Source organism: Procambarus clarkii, chromosome 53 (genome assembly GCF_040958095.1).
Source record: "Procambarus clarkii isolate CNS0578487 chromosome 53, FALCON_Pclarkii_2.0, whole genome shotgun sequence".
NCBI classification, from domain to species: domain Eukaryota; kingdom Metazoa; phylum Arthropoda; class Malacostraca; order Decapoda; family Cambaridae; genus Procambarus; species Procambarus clarkii.
Window position 1 is genome coordinate 34,957,802 of NC_091202.1, and position 21,587 is coordinate 34,979,388.

Here is a 21,587-nt window from a genome sequence, read left to right on the forward strand (position 1 = left end):
TACTGCCAGAAGTGGTTCAAATAGCTTCGGCTATCACTTCCTTATGTCCAGTCGTGATGGTCAAGTGGATTAAGGCATCCTGAACATACCAGTTGTGTTGCTCCTGGCAGTATGGGTTCGAGTCACTTCTGGGGTGTGAGTTTCCAGTTGCATATAGTCCTGGGGACCATTCAGGCTTGTTCGCATTTGCGTGTATATATATATATATATATATATATATATATATATATATATATATATATATATATATATATATATATATATATATATATATATATATATATATGAACTCTTAAGAACTAAGAGAGGATTAAACTACGTCAAAATTCTGTCTTATTTCGTGTGACACAGCTGAAACAAAATGAGACTAAATATATTTGACCTTGAATGAGACTGACTATTTTTGACATTTGAATGAGACTCTGAACGTTCTTATGGAGGAATTTCCTCCATAAGAACTCTTTAAGAACTCAGCGGTGATTTTTGGTATAAAATGGTATAAAATTCGGGTAAATTCCGGTCTTCAAATGGACTGTCAAATTTCGGTATGTTACTGGACTCTGAAGAATTTCGGTCTACAACTGGACTTTGATTAATTTCAATGTCAAACTGAACTCTGATTAATTTCGGTCCTCAAATGGACACTGTCAAATTTTGGCCTATATTGGTTTCTGTAAAATTCCGGTCAATTTCGGTCTTCAAATAGACTCTGTCAAATTTCGGTCTTTTACTGGACTTTGAATAATTTTCAGTCTTTTACTGGACTCTGATGAAAGTCAAGCTGAAAATTGTCTTTTTGAATAATTTTCGTAATCATATGAACTCTGAAATATTTTCCTAAACTTGTCTCTGAAAATTTTTGAATTTCCTGCAAAAGAACTCTTGAACTCCAAATGAGTGATTTTCAAAATAAGCAATAATTGACCGTGAAATTTATCCTCAGTAAGACAGGAGCAGACTTTGCCCATGATTTTTTCTATAAGATTTTCTTAACAAACTTCTATGAACTCTGGACTTATTTTCATAAAATTTGACCCTAAAATATTTTTGAATTTCCTACATAAAAACCATTAACTCTACATTGGTCGCATTTATCCTGAATTTTCCCCATATGAAACCTTTAAGAACGTAGTGTTGACCAGACCACACACTAGAAGTTGAAGGGACGACGACGTTTCGGTCCGTCCTGGACCATTCTCAAGTCGAAGTTCCTGGACCATTCTCTCGTCATGTTCCGCTCGATGACGTTCTCTCTTTCCTTAGACAGAAGGCGTCAGAGGGCCTCCTTCCTCTCCCACTTCCCACTGACGTTTTCCTCGATCTCATTAGACTCTGTGTTGAATCTAACTCTTTCTCTTTCAACGGTAAATTTTACACTCAAACTTTCGGTGTCGCTATGGGTTCCCCTCTCTCCCCTGTTCTTGCTAATTTCTACATGGAATACTTTGAAACTGTTCTTCTTCCTTCTATTGATACTCGTGCCTCTCTCTGGCTTTGCTATGTTGATGACATTTTTGCTTTATGGCCTCATGACCTTAATCTTTTCCAGCCTTTCCTCGCCTCTCTTAACAATCTGGCTCCTTCTATCCATTTCAAAGTTGAGTGGGAATCTAATTCCTTCCTTCCTTTTCTTGATGTTCATGTTCACAGCTCTGTGTCTGGGTTCTCTTTCTCTGTCTACCGTAAACCCATGCATAGTGGCATGTACATTCACTTCTTTTCCTACCATCCTCTTTCTGTTAAAAAAGTGTCCTCGTCTCTCTCTTCCTCCGCGCTCTACGCATCAGCGACCCTCAGTTTCTTGATTCTGAAATTGCCTTTATCTACAAATCATTCTCTCGCCTTGGTTATCCTTTGCATTTCATCAACTGTGCCTACTCTCAGGCTAAACGAAATTTCTTTCATCCTAAACCTGCTTCCAACACTAGTAGCATTGTACTATGCCTTCCCTTCATATCTGAACTCAAAACTTTTACCAATACCTTTCGTCCTCTTGACATTAAACTCGCCTTTCGACAAACTAACACACTTCGTAGCAATCTAGTTCACACTGCTCCTCCTGCTTCTAATGCTGCTGGTGTATACTCTATTCCCTGTTCATCTTGTCCTCTCCAATACTTTGGCGAAACTGGCCGTACACTGAATGACAGACTTAAAGAACACAAGAGAAGTGTTAAGTCTGCAGACACTAACAATGCTCTCTTCTGCCATGTGAGGGATTCTAATCATCCCATTGATTGGTTTTCCTCCAAAATAATCTTTCCTGCCTCTACTCTACACAGACGCCGTCTTGTATAATCGGCTCTTATACACAATGTACCCAACATGAACTTGAGTCCTGGCTTTGTTGCTGTGGACTCTTCCCTTTCACAGTATATACTCAAATGCTCTAATCTTTCTAACAAACGTGACTTAATATAAGCTTACCCCTTACATTTATCTTTCTTTCTCTTTCCTTTTCTTTCTCTCTTCTCCCTTTTTCTGTTCATTGTCTTCTCCTACGCTCCCTTGCTATCCTCTTCTTTTCCTATTACTATCTCCTTCGGTGGTTATAATAGGAGCTGCCTCGTATGGGCCAATAGGCCTTCTGCAGTTCTCATTATTACTACTATTCCCTACACCTTACTTTCCTCCTCAGCTCTCTCTTGCCTATTTATTGCCTGTCCCTACCTCCTCATCACAATCGACTTGAGAATGGTCCAGGACGGACCGAAACGTCGTCGTCCCTTCAACTTCTAGTGTGTGGTCTGGTCAACATACTTCAGCCACATTATTGTGGCTAATCGCCTGCACAAGAACGTAGTGTATCCTTGCACCTCGAATTTTTCCCATAAGAAACCTTTAGGACAGTATGATCCATTCCCCCCCCCCCCTCACAAAAAAAGACCATATGGCGTTTTCCCTACGACTCACACATGTATGCTCTGAGGCAGATGTGCACATGTGTATGCTCTGTGGCACATGTGCACACATATATGTGCTATGGCGTATATAAACACACATACACTCTGAGGCACATGGACGCACTAAAGCACATGAGCACACATGGACGCTCTAAGGCACACATGGACACTCAAAGGCACACGTGAATACAAGGATGATCTGAGATACATGTGCACATAGGTACGCTCTGAGACACATTGCAGACATGTTGAGTGTGTGCACATGTGACATAAATGCAACAGGAACAATAACTAGGAGGCGGAGCTCTTCAGCTGCATCTCATTCCCGTAGACAGAATGTGGTAAACATTTGACTTAAAGATGATGAGAAACTCTTAAGTAACCAAGACATGACTTTCTACTCAATACAGTGACTCTAGTGATGTTCCTCTCAAACATAACGAAGTGATCTACAATCTCTTTCAAATTTTATTTATATACTAGAGTTTTCAAATATTTATACACGTTATTTTGCATAGAAGAAAATATCCCCTCCCCTTAACCTAAACATATAAATAATTATAATGATAAATAATAATAAAAATAACATTATTAATAAATAATAAAATAACATTATTAATAATGATAATTATAATTATTATTATTATTAAAATAATAATAATAATGAAAATACAGCTTGAAAAGGAGCTTCAATCTATAACTGGGTTTGAGCTGTGGACTTTGAGGCCGGGGAGGACGCTCCCACACCTGGACTACTGCGGACTGTGAGGCCGGGAAGGACGCTCCCACACCTGGACTACTGCAGCCCCTGATTATTCTTGCATGGTCACTGATCTTATCTTGTATAAATTCTAACATTATGATTACCCGAAGGAAATCACTTGTTCGCTTGATTTGAATAAGTGTGTCTGTGAGTGAATGAATGGAAATGCTTTTTAACATTTGAGTTTTAATATTAATGACACTTTATTCGTAACATCTTTCACAAATCTAATTTGTGTTTATATGTATGTACATTTAAGTGCTCCGAGCCTGAACCACCCTGCAGAGACATCCATCGCCACTTCGACCCGTTGAAGAGGGTGGACTGAGGGCTTTGAACACACATGGACTCTCCGAGGCACATGTGCACACATGGTCGCTCTGAGGCTCATTTGCACACATTGACGTTCTGAGGCACATGTACACACACATGGACGCTCTGAAAAACATGTGCACACATGGACGCTCTGAGGCACATGTGCATACACTTGGACGATATGAGGAACATGTGCATGCATGACGCTCTGAGGAACATGTGCACACGTGTAAGCTCTGTGACACATGTGCACATATGTACCCTCTGAGGCACATGTGCACACATATATGCACTAAGGAACATGTGCACGTATATATTGTTATGATCCCAGGTAGCCGAAAAAAACGAGTCTTCCCTCTGAGAATTATTCTATCAAGCCTGACCTGACTAGGAGGTCGGAGATATACAGACATGGAAATTGTGTTGGAAATTTCCAACACTAATACAACACTGTTGTATTATTATTAATTATTACTAAACCTACTAATCATTGTAGTAATTAAAATTAAGCAAACGTAGAGTTCACATGTACTAATAATTACATCTGTACAATAAGGCTAGAATTCTTACGTCACCAGATGCCAGTATTGCGTCAGATTCCATTATAATAAACACAACTATATCCAGTGTGTCTGAAAATTGAGTTTGATTCTCTATAAAACAACGGTGTTCTGTGTGATAATTATTTACAGATAAACTGATCCCCAACTAATGCCAAATAGAGCGTTTATAGTTATAACTGTTATCTGGTAATAAATTTAACGTCACGCGTGAATGCTCTGGAGAGACTTTAATTCCTCTCCATTGCTTGTTTACCATCGTAAAACGGGCAAATAATAATATTTAACTCCTCTGAATAATAAACCCGTTCTTCTCCGAGCATTTCAATCACAACTGCGAGAAATGATATTATTCATAGGTAATAATTTGTGTATCAAATGCGGGACGCGGAGCGGGGCAGGGGAGACGCCAGTACACGAGGCGACGCTCAGAGAGAGAGACGCCATTACCCAAGCGGCCAGGGTGGACGCCACCAAGAGCGCAAGACGAAAGTCGCCACTGTGAGGTGTGAAGAACCTTTGCAGACAACAACTTAGCTGGTGTCAGTGTCACTTTATACGTCGTGTTGAATTGTCAAGAGATTTAATTTGACATTCAGCCAGGAACCTGTTAATTTGTTCCGTGTAGCACAACGTGACCGGCCAGAGAAGCGCGTCAACATCTAGGCAAGGCTCAACACCACGTGTTCGTTACTACGACGCCTGAACCTAGGACGCGAACTTCAGCAAGCCTTAACTTACACAGTGCCCTATTAGCTAAGTACCTTTATTCCCATTTGATGCATCATTTTGGAGGGGGTTATAGCTGGGTAGCTTGTCGTCACGCAGAGCGACTATAAAAAACCACAGGTTATTATCAGTCTCCATTCTCTAATATAATTTTCTTGAACATAGATGTCTAGCAGCTTAATATGTTGCTACTGAATATAATTTGATTTGCAGCGTGTGTAAAGAATTCCCCGGGCTGTCATTTCCCGTGTTAATCATCTCCCAGTGTTCCATGATGAGTTCAGGAGATTCCGAGGATGAGTCATAATCGATGTCTTGGAAAACGTCTTCAAGCTAAGACCCCTTTCCGTATTCCTTAAATTACATTATCTGTAGTATTATTCATGCGGAGCACTGTTTTCTGGATTAACATGTTTTAACATTTATTATAATTATTAATTTCTCATGTTCATAATCTATGTTCTTATTGGTGATTGTTTCTATTGATTCTATAATTGGTCCTAGGATTAGATTATTGCATAATGAACTGGTGCACGAACCACACTAGTTCCTGGACATATATGAAGTTCCAGTAATACCCCCCCAATGTTGGTGTTTGAGGCTTAGATTCAGTTAAATTATACAGCCCATAAATTATATAAGTGATCATATTCTCTAGTATTTTATCCATAGTTACTGGTTCATCTAGGAATTTTCCAATGATCATATTTTTATCAGTTTCCCTCTTTACTATAAAAGCGGGTGGTCCTTCGTAATAGAATTTCATTACATTAATATTTAAATAAATAGAGTCGAGCCCCAAATGTCCCACATTATGGTCCTTATCGAACCGGATAAACATAAATAATAATTATTAATACTAATTATTAATAACTAATCCTTGTGTGATGTAATCAAGACTAACCATTTAATTAATTGTGTCTGCCAACAGCGTAACACATAAGTTAGTCTAAGTCACACCAATACATTGCTACTTTCACCTCATGTATAAGGTAGCCCTAGTGGGACACAGTCAATTACCCACAACACTTAGACCTATACCTCATACAGAAGTAAGAATCTTTAGGTCACCAGGAGCAACAGCTCATAACTTTTATAACAATTCCACACTAACACCTGCGTTAGAGTGGCCTCACCATCTAACCATTATATACTTAGGTGGTAATGACATCCATCCTACTCGTCATCCAGCTGAGGTGATCAAGCACCTTAAAGCATTAATTTCTTCTTTCAAGCTCATCAGTAATTTGGTAGTATTCACGTTAGTGGAACCTCGCCAACCAAGTCAAGATAATCGTTGGGGAGTAACACCAGAATACTACCAGAGAGCTGCTAAGTACATAAATTTCAGGCTGAAAAAACGAGTGAGATTGGATGCCACTTATTTCCAATTTACAGCCAGACCTTATAGACAAAACCTGACCAGAGATGGTGTACACTTGTCAGGTGAGTCTAGGTTGCATGTGGTTGACAAGTTGATCAACACCATCAACTATCACAAACGGCTGTGGCTGGCAAGCCAAACATAACTGTACATAATTGTTTTCACTTGTGTGTGTAAGTGCACTCTTATAAAAACAAAAAACCCAAAAATACAGCACAATTATATTCACCTTATTGCACCACAATAATCTTTACCAATCTTATTTGGTAGAATTTAGGCTGAGATTGTGCTGAATTTGGTACAAGCCCAGACTAAATAAATTTATAGTTCTTAGTTAGGAATTATCACGACTAGACTTAAGCTAGTCAATAGTGTATGTATTATACTATTTGTGCTGACCCTAAACAGGGTGGGATTAAATTTTGAGATAACTCTGATTGGAGTGTCTCCATAATATTTCATCTTGTACTCATTATTTTGTATGTATCTATTTTGTGTATTGCTGGATGATCCCCATTACCTCTAATGGTGATATAGAAAAGCTAACCGGACGAGAACTAATGGTGAAGTTCAGACAATGCACAAAATATCTAGCTACTTGTTGTTAGGTAGGTACATTTAACCTCAAGTGAGGTAGAGTCTAAATTAGCCACATTAAATTAGGCTACATTTAATGTTACTTGTCAACTAATGAACAAGTACCCAAGCTTCATTAGTAATACATATACTAATCCCATGAAGTTTGGACCCAAGCCCAACATGGCTACTCCTGAGCAATTAAGGAGAACCTATATTGGCCTTAAAGGTCATTTGACCAGATTAATTAACAAGGCTGAGGGCTTATCTAAAGATACTCCCATTGACTCTTATCACTTAGAGACATCAGTAAGAGTAGCTGAACTGAAATTTGATCAAGTTAGATCTACCAGTCAGTCTTACCTTACTCTACTGAATACCACAGAAACTGATCCTGATGAAGTAAGTCAAATTATAGACTTACAGGGTCGAAGTGGCGATGGATGTCTCTGCAGGGTGGTTCAGGCTCGGAGCACTTAAATGTACATACATATAAACACAAATTAGATTTGTGAAAGATGTTACGAATAAAGTGTCATTAATATTAAAACTCAAATGTTAAAAAGCATTTCCATTCATTCACTCACACACACACTTATTCAAATCAAGCGAACAAGTGATTTCCTTCGGGTAAAACTTGGACTGGCTGTGATATTTGGATATCACGGACTTCCTGTGATATCAGTAGAAATCTGATTGCAAGACTTTTAGTAAGTCAGTGGTGGTACATTGGTAGAGTATGCGGCTGGTAATGTCTTGGTCGTGAGTTGCAACACCACACAGTCCCAGTGGATTTTCACATTATTATTCTTATTATTATTATTCGATAGGCCAATGTCCACACCCCAACAATGCCACAGGCCTATTTCCACACCCCAACAATTGCATGTTGGGGTGTAAGACAATGGTGGAGCAGAAAGTACTCAAGTACTTACGGAGGATGATGAGAGTGCGAGGAACAAGTCAGGTGGAGCCAGTGACTCCTTCCTTCAACAGTTTTGTCTCTCCCTCGTGGTATATCCTCAATGTCTTCAGTGGTGTGGCCTCACCACACACTTACACTGCCATAAGTGTCCTGAGAGTACTGTGGGAGGGACAATTTGGCGGGTATTGTGGACACAGGCCTTTAAGACAGGCGAACTTCAAGAGTCGTGGAGACGTCTATAGCAACCTTTGTTGTGATGACGTCACTCGCTCGCTAGCTTACCCGCCACGTTGCTCTTCCCATTTTCTTTGGTTACTGATCTTTACCGCCTTTTAATTAACCTGAGAGCCACTAATACTGGTAGCTTCAACGAGGACAAGAAGCTGGCGGCTTGTCAAAGGTCCTACCCGTTTGCCTGGACGATCTTTTCTATCTGTATTTTAAAACCCAGTAGAGTTTTGGCGTTTACCTTACCTACTCTTTGGCGGGTAGGCTGTTCCACGGGTTTACAACCATACGGGTGAAAAGCATCTCCTGTTTTCTGTCCTACATTGTGGCTTGTTGAGCTTGAACCCGTTGCTCCTCGTTCGTGTTACATCTGACCTTTTGAAGAAAGTGTTCGGATCAACATCGTCCAAATTGTTTAGTATTTTAAGTGTTTCGATGAGCTCCGCCCTGTCATGCCTGGTTTGCTGTGTTGTTTGGCCAGTGGCCCTCAACCCTTCCTGATACGAGAGATGACTAAGCTCTGGTATGATTTTTGTTGCCCGGTGTTGCATCTTCTCCAGAGCAGCTATGTCTTTCTGAAGATAAAGTCTCAATGCCTGTATGCAATAATCCAGGTGGGGGGGCGCACCAGAGACTTATACAATTGAACGACTACTTTAATTTCCTTGAAGGTAGAGGCACGCTTGATTATTCCCAAGGTTTGGTTCGCTTTTTTTACTTCTGCTCCCACTGGTTGTGCAACTTTTAGTGATTGATGGATTCTGATTCCAATGTCGCATTCTTCATCTATCTGTTGTAAGGTAAAGCTGGCAATTTGGTAGTTGTGACGTGGAATGTTATGCCCTACAGGCAAGGTCTTGCATTTATCGACATTAAAGAGCATTTGCCAGTCATCTGACCATTGGTGAAGTTCATGTAGATCTCTCTGTAAGGTCTCAATATCACTTTCACTTCCTTCTTTATCATAGATCTTAGTGTCATCTGCAAATGTGTCATCTGCCCAACATTCCATCTCCCAGGATGAACAGGACCAGCAAAAGCTGCTTGACTATGTTATTGTGTCGTCCCAAAATATTTCTGTGGAACGTGAAGATGAAAAGTGTATTGAAATAAAATAAAATAAAATATAATAAAATGTTTATTTAGGTAAGGTACATACATACAAGAAATTTGTACAAAGATTGGTTGACTTATAGGTAGAGCTAGTACATACAATGCCTAAAGCCACTATTACGCAAAGCGTTTCGGGCATAGGGTCAGGCTCTCATAAAAGACGAATTGCGTGTCACTCTAAATAAAACCGACATTATTGCTGCCTACAGAGTAGGCAAAAGGAATCCATCAGGTCTAAACCAGCGAAAAATTCGCCTCAAGCTAGCTTCCCAGTCCATAAAATCACATCTTGTCTGGACAGCTGCATCCCAACGACAGGGAATCTACATCAACGAGTGCTTGACTAGAAAAAGACAGCAATTCCTCCACCGCCTGCGTCAAATCCGTCATCAAAACCCAGATGCGATTCATCAGTGCTTCGTTAGAGATGGCGTGATTAAAGTGAGAAAGACCTCAGAAGGTAAAATGTTTACAATTGCTAATGAGGATAACCTCAACACTTTCCTCTCCCAATGTGGTTTGTCTCACCTTATTATCTCTCTCACTGAGTCAACATAATTAACCCTCTTGTCACCTAGTGCGGGCTAGGTATCCAAAGTCTCTTTGTTACACTTTTTTATAGTAAATTTTAATTTAATGTATATTAGTCATTTATTGGACTTAATTGAGTGCATTAATATTTTCTTTAGTTCTTATTAATTATAGGATCATAACTAAACTATTTATAGTTAATAATCATTAGATTAAACTTGCCTATGTTTATTATTCAACTTTTTTCTTTGCTTTCATTTATTACCTAGGTTGCCTAGCCTCGCCATACTCCCTTACTCCATTGTACCCCTGGCTTTGCCTGTGTCTCAAAATGCAAATTGTTACTTACAGTGTACCTGAGAGTACTTGTAAGCAATCTAACTCATTTTTCTTTTTTTTTGTTCATTTTGTGTTTGTCTTGTATAGGTCTTGTTTATTTTTAATTTTTCCCCCTTTTATATAAAATTTGGTTTTGTAATTGCCATTCTTGCCTTGTTTTCCTACAACCAGCCTCCTTATGCAAACAAGTATAGACCCAGAACTAAACCTCTTATCCACTATCTTTGACAATCATCATTTTAAAGATCAAAATTGCAGATATTTTACAGCTCATGATGTAAACAATGCATTAACACATAATCACATTATCTCTGTAATTAACTTGAATATAAGATCACTTAGCAAACACTTCAATGATGTTAGTGCCTTGATTGAAACTATTGACAACAAATTCTCTTTTATTATACTTACTGAAACGTGGTTAAAAGAGGATACTACTCAACTCTTTAATATGCCAAACTACTCAGCAATTCACAACTGTCGACCAATTCAGAGAGGTGGTGGTACTGCTCTTTACTACCACCAAGAACTAACATGCTTAAAAGTAAGTAGAACTAGAGACTACTGTGGGGAGTATATCTTCGCCAGTTTCAGAGTCAAGGGTGCTGAGTCTGTCCTGACTGTGGGAGCAGTCTATAGAATTCCTAATAGTGATGTGTCCGAATTCAATTCTAACTTTAGAAATCTAATACTAGATAACAGACTGAACAAAAACCATCTAATTATCGCAGGGGAGTTTAATATTGACCTCTGCGAGCCTGAAAACCCTGCTGCTGCCAGCTTCCTCAACTGTATGAATTCCTGCTTCTTCATACCCTTAATCACTAGACCTACTAGAATGACTGATAGTACTGCCACGGCTCTTGATCACATCTGGACCAACATAACCTCTCCACTTACTTCAGGGATAATCACCGATAGCACTACAGACCATTACCCCCATTTCTCCTAACTAACATTAACAAACCACCTCTAGAGTAAAGGGAAATAAGCTTTAAGCTGCACAATGAAACTGCCATAGGCAATTTTATAGCTGCTGCTGCTAATGTCAACTGGGAGACCGAATTAGGTACCATAGAGGACATCAACCTAGCAGTGCAATCTTTTCTTCAAAAAACTCTCAACCTTTATAACACCCACTGTCCTATGCTAACGAAACAAGTCACAACTAAAAGGCTAAACATTCCTTGGCTTACAAAGGGGATACTTAAATCCATTAATAAAAACATGACCTTGAGAAGAAGTATAGGTTAGGAATCGTCTCCAAAGAATTTTAAAAGAATTACTCATCATTGCTATCTAAAATAATTAGGAGAGCCAAAATTAAATACTACGAAGATAAATTTACCCACACAAAGGGCAACATTAAGAAAACATGGAGCACAAGTTGACAAATACTGGGATCAAAGAAGATTTTAAATAACAAACAAATATTCCTATCAAATAATGATGATCTGCCTTCAGCCTCCGACACTGCTCTTGAGTTCAATAGGCTCTTCTCTTCCATTGGGTCATCCCTTGCAAATGATATTCCATCTTCCTAATACAAATACAAATACAAATATTTATTCAGGTAAAGTACATACATACAAGGTGAGATACAAAAGTTGATGGATTTACAGATAGAGCTAGTACATACAATGCCTAAGCCACTATTACGCAAAGCGTTTCGGGCAGGAAAAACACTAAGACTAAAACTTAATACTAATTGAGATTAAAGCATAAATAGTGTTGAAAAAAAAATAAGAAAAAAAAGTGAAAAAAGGGGGGAGGGGAAACATGGAAGAAAAAAAGCCTAATACAATTTGGTCAACAAAACAGCATTGTTTCAAGTAGTAGAAAGGGGTTGACATTTGGGGTGAGGTAGGTTACATGGAGATAATAAGGTAGTACTTTGTTTTTATCTTAAACTGGTTAGGAGAGCTACAGTCTTTAAGTCCAGTCGAGTTAAGTCCAAATTCTCCGTGGTGTAGTGGTAAGACACTCGCCTGGCGTTCCGCGAGCGCTATGTCATGGGTTCGTATCCTGGCCGGGGAGGATTTACTGGGCGCAATGCCTTAACTGTAGCCTCTGTTTAACGCAACAGTAAAATGTGTACTTGGATGAAAAAACGATTCTTCGCGGCAGGGGATCGTATTCCAGGGACCTGCCCGAAACGCTACGCATACTAGTGGCTGTACAAGAATGTAACAACTCTTGTATATATCTCAAAAAAAAAAAAAAAATTAGTACAGTCCAGTACTTAATATTCAGGACTATCTTACAGGTAACTATCCACAGTCTCTGTACCTAATGCCTACTAATTCCACTGATGTTACTGACATAATCCTTAACCTTAAAACCAAGTCTGGTGCCCTTGAGGAGATACCAACTCTTATTTACAAAAAAGCCTCCAGATCTTTAGCTCCTGCCATTGCATTGCTCTTCAACAAGTCATTTGAACTCCAAACCTTTCCAGAAATTCTAAAAAAACCACGAGAGTAACCCCTGTCCGCAAATGTGGTGATCCCACTGATGTTAACAACTTCAGACCTATATCAATTCTGCCAAACTTGTCTAAAATATTTGAAAAACTTGTCTACAAGCACCTTTACTCTTATCTAGCCAAACACAATATACTTAGCTCTTGTCAATATGGCTTCAGACTCCAAAAAAGCACTAACGATGCACTTATTTGTATGATTAACCTTGGTACATGCAGCTCTTGATAAAAATGAGTTCCCTGTTGGTTATTTGTGGACCTGCGTAAGGCTTTTGACACTGTCGACCACCAAAACCTTCTTCTTAAATTACAACCATTATGGAGTCAGAGGTCACTCCCTGCAGTATCTTAAGTCTTACCTTACTGACAGGCTCCAATATGTTTCTGTGAATAATTCAATTTCTCCCATCCTACCCATCAACATTGGTGTTCCCAGGGTATCATACTTGGCCCTCTCCTCTTTCTCATCTACATTAATGACCTTCCAAATGCCTCTCAACATCTCAAACCAATTCTATTTGCTGACGACAACGACCTTCATTTACTCCAGTCCTGACCCCCGTGCTCTAAATTGTCACAGTGAATACTGAGCTAAATAAAGTCCATCACTGGCTAACTGCCAACAAACTCACCCTCAATATTGACAAAACTTTCTATATTTTGTTTGGCAATAAATCCTCAAATCAAATAAATCTCAGGATTAACAATACCCAAATTTGTAACAAAGTAGTGGCAAATTCCTTGGCGTTCTCATTGACCGCAAGCTGAATTTCCAGGGACACATTCTAAATATCTCCAAAAAAGTTTCAAAAACTGTTGGCATTCTTCCTAAGATCAGATATTATGTACCTCGCTCTGCCCTGTGACGCTCTATTACTCTCTCATCTATCCTTATCTCAACTATGGTATTTGTGCTTGGGGTTCTACTACCCAAATCATTTACGTCCTCTAATTACTCAACACAAAGCTGCTATTAGGACAATATCTAACTCTGGCCCCAGACATCACTCGGTACCCTACTCAAATCTCTGAATATGTTAGATATTAAGTCACTGCACATCCTCTCATGTGTATTTTATATATATAAAATGCTAAACTGTAATGTCAATCCTGACCTTAAAAGCTTCCTAGAAGGTTGTAACAGATCCCCACACCAGAAACAAATACTTATTTGATATTCCAAGAGTACGACTTAGTCAAACTAGAAATGCTTTACAAATCAAGGGACCTCGAATGTGGAATGACCTTCCCAACTATGTTAAAGACTGTACCTCACCCAACCAGTTTAAGATAAAAACTAAGTACTACCTAATTAACTCAATGTAACCTACCTCACCCCTAAATGTCAACCCTTGTCTACGATTTTAACAATGCTGTTTGTTGACCAAATTGTATTTTTGTTTTGTTTTTATGCCATGTTCCCCCCCCCCTTTTTTCCTTTTTTTCTTATTTTTTCTCAACACAATTTATACTTTAATCACAATTAGTCTTAGTGTTTTTCCTGCATGAAACGCTTTGCGTAATAGTGGCTTTAGGCATTGTATGTACTAGCTCTATCTATAAATCCAAACTTTTGTATCTCACCTTGTATGTATGTACTTACCTGAATAAATATTTGTATTTGTATTTTTGTAATTGTCAAAATGATGTACCTTGCATACATCAGATCTTTAGTGGATTATGCTGCACCTCTGCTTGTTTTGATGCCTGAAAGAAAGCTTGGAGGGCTTGAAAAACTGCAGAACAAAGCCTTGAGATAATCCTTGGGTGCCCTCGTACCACAAAGATACTTAACATGAGAAAGGAACTTAATATTCTGAGCGATGTTGATTGTGTTACTGAAATAAACTGTCAAATTGGTATAAAAATACTTAGGCTAACTCATCCTAACCCTTGCACAGAAGCCCTCCAGAATTTCTTTATTGAAGGTCAACATCGTTCCAAATGGATGACTAAAACTGGAACTCAACTCAGAATGTATCAGGCTTATGATTTGTACCAAGAGAGACAACTACAGCACTTTCCTGCATATTGATGCTCTGTCCACAGAGCATTCTCTCTCTCAAATCATATACACTGATGGTTCCCTACACCGCCCCACGGGTGCAGCTGGAAGTGCAGTTGTCCTGACAATGGGTGATGGCTTATATTTTGAGTGGGGAGTCTGTATAAACAACTGGGCCTCTACCCTTCAGACCGAACTATTTGCCTTGATCCTTGCACTGAAATGTGTACAAGTCTCCAAACTTGATACATTAATTGTAAGTGACTCTTCATCATCCTTAATTGCTCTCAACTCTTTAAGACATAACTGTAACATTCTCGTGTCCGAAGCTAGACACAAATACAACAAAATTATTAATGATGGCAACAGAATCCATTGCATGTGGTCTCCATCTCATGTTGGCCTCCGAATGCATGATAGAGCTGATGAGTTACTAAAGAATCTGCCTTTAAAGGAGAAGTTGAGTAACCTTAGATTGTCAATGAGCAATCTGAGAGCAGCAGTACACCGAGAACTTCAACAAGATCTTGTAGATCTGAGGCAAAGTGAAATCGACACCAGTAATTCCATCTATCATCGTACTATCATGCAAGAGGAGCCACACATCTATGGTTCATCCAATAAAATCAGCAGACTTCTAGATGTTACTACTGCTCGGCTTAGGCTCGGTTACAAGTATCTCTGGGAATTCTCATTATCTGCTGATGTAGACCTAACCAAATGTAAACTGTGTCAAAAACATTATTCGCACTCTCCGTCACTATGTGATGGAGTGCGAAAAGATACGTGAATTCAGAGACAATTCATTAACCAATGTTCCAGAGATGTGTAAACATTTCATTCAAAATGATCTACCAGAAATTTTAGCCAAATATCCCCAGTTTGCTAACATTGGTAGTAACTAAGTGATTGTAACCTATCCACCGCTGCCCACTGGATGGGGGGCGGTGTGCAGGACAAACATATAAATTGTGCCACTAGCTCTCAACATATGTCAGTTGCATAATATGAAACTGTACTTGTGGTCGATCTCGAACCCATTGTTGATGTGACGACTTATACTGAATTTTGTAACTAGCTCATCAAGATTGTAACTTACTTAGCTAAATGAATTGTGGGGTTCAGTCCCTGAGCCCATTATGTGCCTCTGTAACCCTTTCCACTACCGCCCACAAGATGGGTATGGGGTGCATAATAAATGAACTAAACTAACTAACTTCCGGCCTAAACATAACACTGGGAATGTTGTAACATCTCTGACTGCCCTGTTATCAATGATTTCAGACCAAATGGTACGAGGTATTTTGAGCTCTGTAACTACTTTTATTATTATTATTATTATTTATATATGGACGAGTTCATACATGGTTGTAAAGCCACTAGCACACATAGCGTTTCGGGCAGGTCCTTAGTCCTATGTTCCCTGGAATACCAACCAGGTACCCATTTTACTGTAGGGGTAAACAAAGGCTATAGTTAAGGATTGGCGGCGTCCAGTAAATCCTCCCCGGCCAGGATACGAACTCAGGACAAAGCGCAAGCTAAACGCCAGGCGAGTCTTAACCACTACACCACCGGGACTACTTCATACACTTACGTGTATTGGAAGATATTCTTGTGCTAGTGTACTGGTGGATCAGCCTGGCATTCCATATTCTCTCCTGATTCCGTGTATGACTGGCCTTCCTGTGAGGCGGGGAGGTTAGATGAACTTGTGGCTAGTTTTTGATCTACACTTTGTAATCCATCATATAGAATAGCGAAGCAGCATATTGCTGTGTAGACCTATGCTTATTAATACAAGATTTTCTGAATATTAATTTCAGTGGGAGACACAGTTCATCTGCCAGTTCTTTTATAACTTGTGATTTAATTTCGTTTACACCTGGGGCTTTTGAGTCGTTGACCCAATGTACCTTCTTGTTTATATATAAAATAAATAAATAAATAAATTTACGATGCTTACAGTTTGAGACATTTATTTTTGCTATATTTCGTATATGACAAGTGAAATTCAGTTCCTTGTCAATGTGAACACCAAAAATAATTTTCCAACTACTCTGCTTTCAATTTGGGTATTGTTAATTGTTAGTTTAATATGATCCATAGCAAGTCATTGAGCGCTCCTCGTACAACAGGTGTCAAGGTCACTAACCAGCAGAGTCACCCCATAAATGTATCTCGTTTTTTGTCAAACAAGAATCACAGAGAATGTTGAAATTTGTTAAATAAACTGTGTAACTTCAGAGATATCTAAGTCAATATGTGGATTTATTCCGTGATAGCGTGACAATTATAGACCAAGTAACATAAATAAGTTAAAATACAAGCCTAAGGGACATGTGGGAGCACTGGATAAAACTGGGTTAAAATGTTTATCATGAAATGTATAAAATTATCGATTAAATAATTTATTTATTTATTTACTAGCAGTACCCGGCCACGCGTTGCTGTGGCTCAGCAACGCATGTGCGATGCTGAGCCACAGCAACCTTCCCTGTCCCCAGTCCTCCCCACAATTCCCCCCCTCACCTGTCTCCTCGGCCTCCCAACCATTCCCCACTCCCCTGTCCCTTCGTCCTCCCCACCATTCTCCATTCCCCATCCCCTCGTCCCCACCATCCCAAACTCCACCGTCCCCTCGTCCTTCCCCACCATTACCCCCCTCCCTTGTCCCCTCGTCCTCCCCACCATCTCTCACTTCTGTCCCCTCGTCCTCCCCACCATTCCCCACTCCCTCGTCCAATGCCTTCCCAAATGGTCTGATGTTCCCATCAGAAATTTGGGAACATCAAGTGATCTGATGTTCCCATCACTGAAATATAAGAAAAACAGTTAAAAAATGAAATGAAAATATGAAAAAATAGAAAATAAACTATACTGACGAAATGAACGGTATGATAAAAAACAACAGAGCTCAATTCCAATGCAATTCACATAAAATAATTAAATCAAAATGAAAATAAATCAAAATCTATGAAAATTCAATTTATCAATTCAATCAGAAACACTGAAATGGAATTGTAACATATTTTGTATAGCATGTGTGTTGCTCTTACATGCAACAGTTGGTGCTGTTTTTCAACAGAAGCATAGTTTTACCTGTCGCAGGTGCTGCATCTATACTTATACTTACGAAATGAACGGTATGATAAACAACACAGCTATATTCCAAGACAATGTTACTCAAAATACTTCAATAAAAATAAAATAAATCAAAATCTATATAAATAAAATTTATCAATGCAATCGGAAACATTGACATGGAATACGTGACATATTTAGTATAGCGTGCATGTTGCTATTATGTGCAACAGATGGCACTGTTTTTAAAAAAAAGCCTGTGTTTTCCTGTCACAAGTGAGGTAGTAGATATATTTTTTTTTATTTTATTTTATTTTATTTATGCATATACAAGAATGTACATAAGGAATGTGAGGATACAAATATGGTAATTACAGTCTTGTAAAGCCACTAGCACGCGCAGCGTTTCGGGCAGGTCCTTAATCTAAGAAAATTTTAAGGAGGTAAATACTTGCAAAATTTATAGACAAAAAAATGATAACAGATTACATGGAATGAAAAAAAAGATGAGAGAAAATTATAGGTACAGTATATTAAAGCACATAGGTAGTTATGATTGATTGCAATGACAGCTTAAAATGGTAGTTGACAACAAATTGGTAGGCACAATACAGATATAGTAGATTATAGTATAGTATATAGTAGTATATAGTAGTATATAGTATACACTACACTATATACACTATAGTATAGTATACACTACAGTATATAGTAGATATATAAAATGACACGCCTATTCGAATGCAACGTCGTGTCAAAATTTCAAAGCAATCGGTAAAGAGGTTTCGAAGATTTACCTCACATGAAAAACACGGTTTTTCAGAAAAAGCATGTTTCTTTACCCTCACAGACGTGACATCTATATAGTATGTATATAAAAACCCGCTCGGATGCGAATGGAACATTGTGTGAAAATTTCAAAGCAATTGCTAAAGAACTTTCGGAGATTAGCGATTTTGAACAAACGAACATTGCCATATATATATATATATATATATATATATATATATATATATATATATATATATATATATATATATATATATATATATATATATATATATATATATATATATATATATTTTATGCTTTTGATAAATTACAAAAAAGAGATGAGCTAGTATAATAAAAAGTTTTTATGGAAATATTTTTGTAATATTTCATGAAAAAAGGTTCTTTTTGACGGGTACGATAGCAAGGACTCCACGCCGGGGCGTGGAGTCCTTGCAGAAAACAGAAAACGGGACAGAACGTCACTTTCGTGAGCCGATTTCATTTCAAATTATGTCCAGTTTTGGCCATAGCAGACGAGCGAAAACCGACATTACTTTAAGAGGACGGGATGTAGTGTTATCGTGTTTGATTGTCTGCGTGACGAGGTTAATTGTGACCTTTATTGGTTAATTGAAGAGTCAGTGAAGTAAATTATTTGTGGTGATTAACTGTCCGGTGAGGCAGTGTAATTAACGTAATTATGTGAGGTGACACATTCTTGTTTGGGAAGCTGTCTTGAGTGATATAGTTGTGTTAATGTAATTTGTCTTGATTAAGCTGTCCGTGTGTCAGTACTAATTACTTACTGATTGTTTAATTGTCTTGATGACAGAGTAATTACTGTTAATTATTGCTTCAGTTGTCGGACTGAGTGACAGGTGGTCATTAACGTAAATTACCGTTGTTGTTAACTGTCTGGATGACAGTAATTAACGTAATTAATCATTGTAAATATCCCAAATTGTGGTTTTGATTAAACTGATTTGAAGTCAATTGTTCTTGTCTGTGTGATACGAACAGATAAAGTAATTGTTTTGATTGTCTTCCTTAATGACGTGTGTTAAGGTAATTTGTGAGGGTTTACCACCCTGGAAACACAAACCGAAACTGTCTCTATTTTCCGCTTGTTACAACTTGTAATAAAGTGGTTACATCGTGTTTATAACGTATTAGAACGTTGTTACGAATCTGTCCATCTTTTCTTAATCTTTGGCGGCTTTGTTTACAAATATTAAACAGTTAATGAGCTCCGAAGCACCAGGAGGCTGTTTATAACAATAACAACAGTTGATTGGCAAGTTTTCATGCTTGTAAACTGTTTAATAAATGTAACCAAAGCCGTCAATGATTGAGGAAAGCTGTACACGTTAGTAAGTGCTTGCGTAAGTGCTGCTTTCGTGAATCTGGCCCCAGTACACCAGCCAAGAGCAATACGGAGAGGAGTCCGTGCTATACTGAGGGCTGGTTGATTAGCTGTTATTAGTGTTTATGCTTTGAATTAGAGTTAAGTTCTGTAATAAATTGTTGTTTGCTCAGAGAAGTGTGTTTATGTCAACACCTTGCAACATTACTAACATCTCGCTCATGCTGCAACAATCTAGACTATTCCTTGTTCTTAATGAAGGGCCTGCTTCTGGATTCGAACCTGATTTATAGCCATTTTCACTGAATATTAAATTCAGTGTGAGAACCCATTAGTTACCCCTTAAGATTGCCACAGGCAGTTAAGGAGCTTAACGACCTAGTGGATAGGGGAACCAGGCAATTAGACTCCAGCGGCTGCTCTCGCCTCTCTCAGTCTTGTGAAGTATATTGTACACATTTGATGGGTCTGGTGGCTGGGTGGACAGCGCTCGGTATTCGTAATCCTAGGGTCTGGGGATCGATCCCCGGCGATGGTGGAAACAAATGGATAGAGTTTCTTTTAGCCTGATGACCCTGTTTACCAAGCAGTAAATAGGTACCTGGGAGTTAGACAGCTGCTATGGGGAGTGAGAGTGTGTGTGTGTGTGTACTCACCTAGTTGTATTCACTTAGTTGTGTTTGCAGGGGGTTGAGCTCTGGCTCTTTAGTCCCGCCTCTCAACCGTCAATCAACAGGTGTACAGATTCCTGAGCCTATTGGGCTCTATCATATTTACACTTGAAACTGTGTATGGAGTCAGCCTCCACCATATCACTGCCTAATGCATTCCATTTGTCAACCACTCTGACACTAAAAAAGTTCTTTCTAATATCTCTGTGGCTCATTTGGGCACTCAGTTTCCACCTGTGTCCCCTTGTGCGTGTGCCCCTTGTGTTAAATAGCCTGTCTTTATCTACCCTATCAATTCCCTTCAGAATCTTGAATGTGGTGATCATGGCCCCCCTAACTCTTCTCTCTTCCAACGAAGTGAGGTTTAATTCCCGTAGTCTCTCCTCGTAGCTCATACCTCTCAGCTCGGGTGCTAGTCTGGTGGCAAACCTTTCAACCTTTTCCAGTTTAGTCTTATTCTTGACTAGATATGGACTCCATGCTGGGGCTGCATACTCCAGGATTGGCCTGACATATGTGGTATACAAAGTTCTGAATGATTCTTTACACAAGTTTCTGAATGCCGTTCGTATGTTGGCCATCCTGGCATATGCCGCTGATGTTATCCTCTTGATATGTGCTGCAGGAGACAGGTCTGGCGTGATATCAACCCCCAAGTCTTTTTCTTTCTCTGACTCCTGAAGAATTTCCTCTCCCAGATGATACCTTGTATTTGGCCTCCTGCTCCCTACACCTATCTTCATTACATTACATTTTGTAACCCGGGGAGGGTGTACTCGAATGATCTTTCCTACCTTTTCCCCCTCTACCCGTATTCTTACTTTTTATTCTCTACAAGGGAT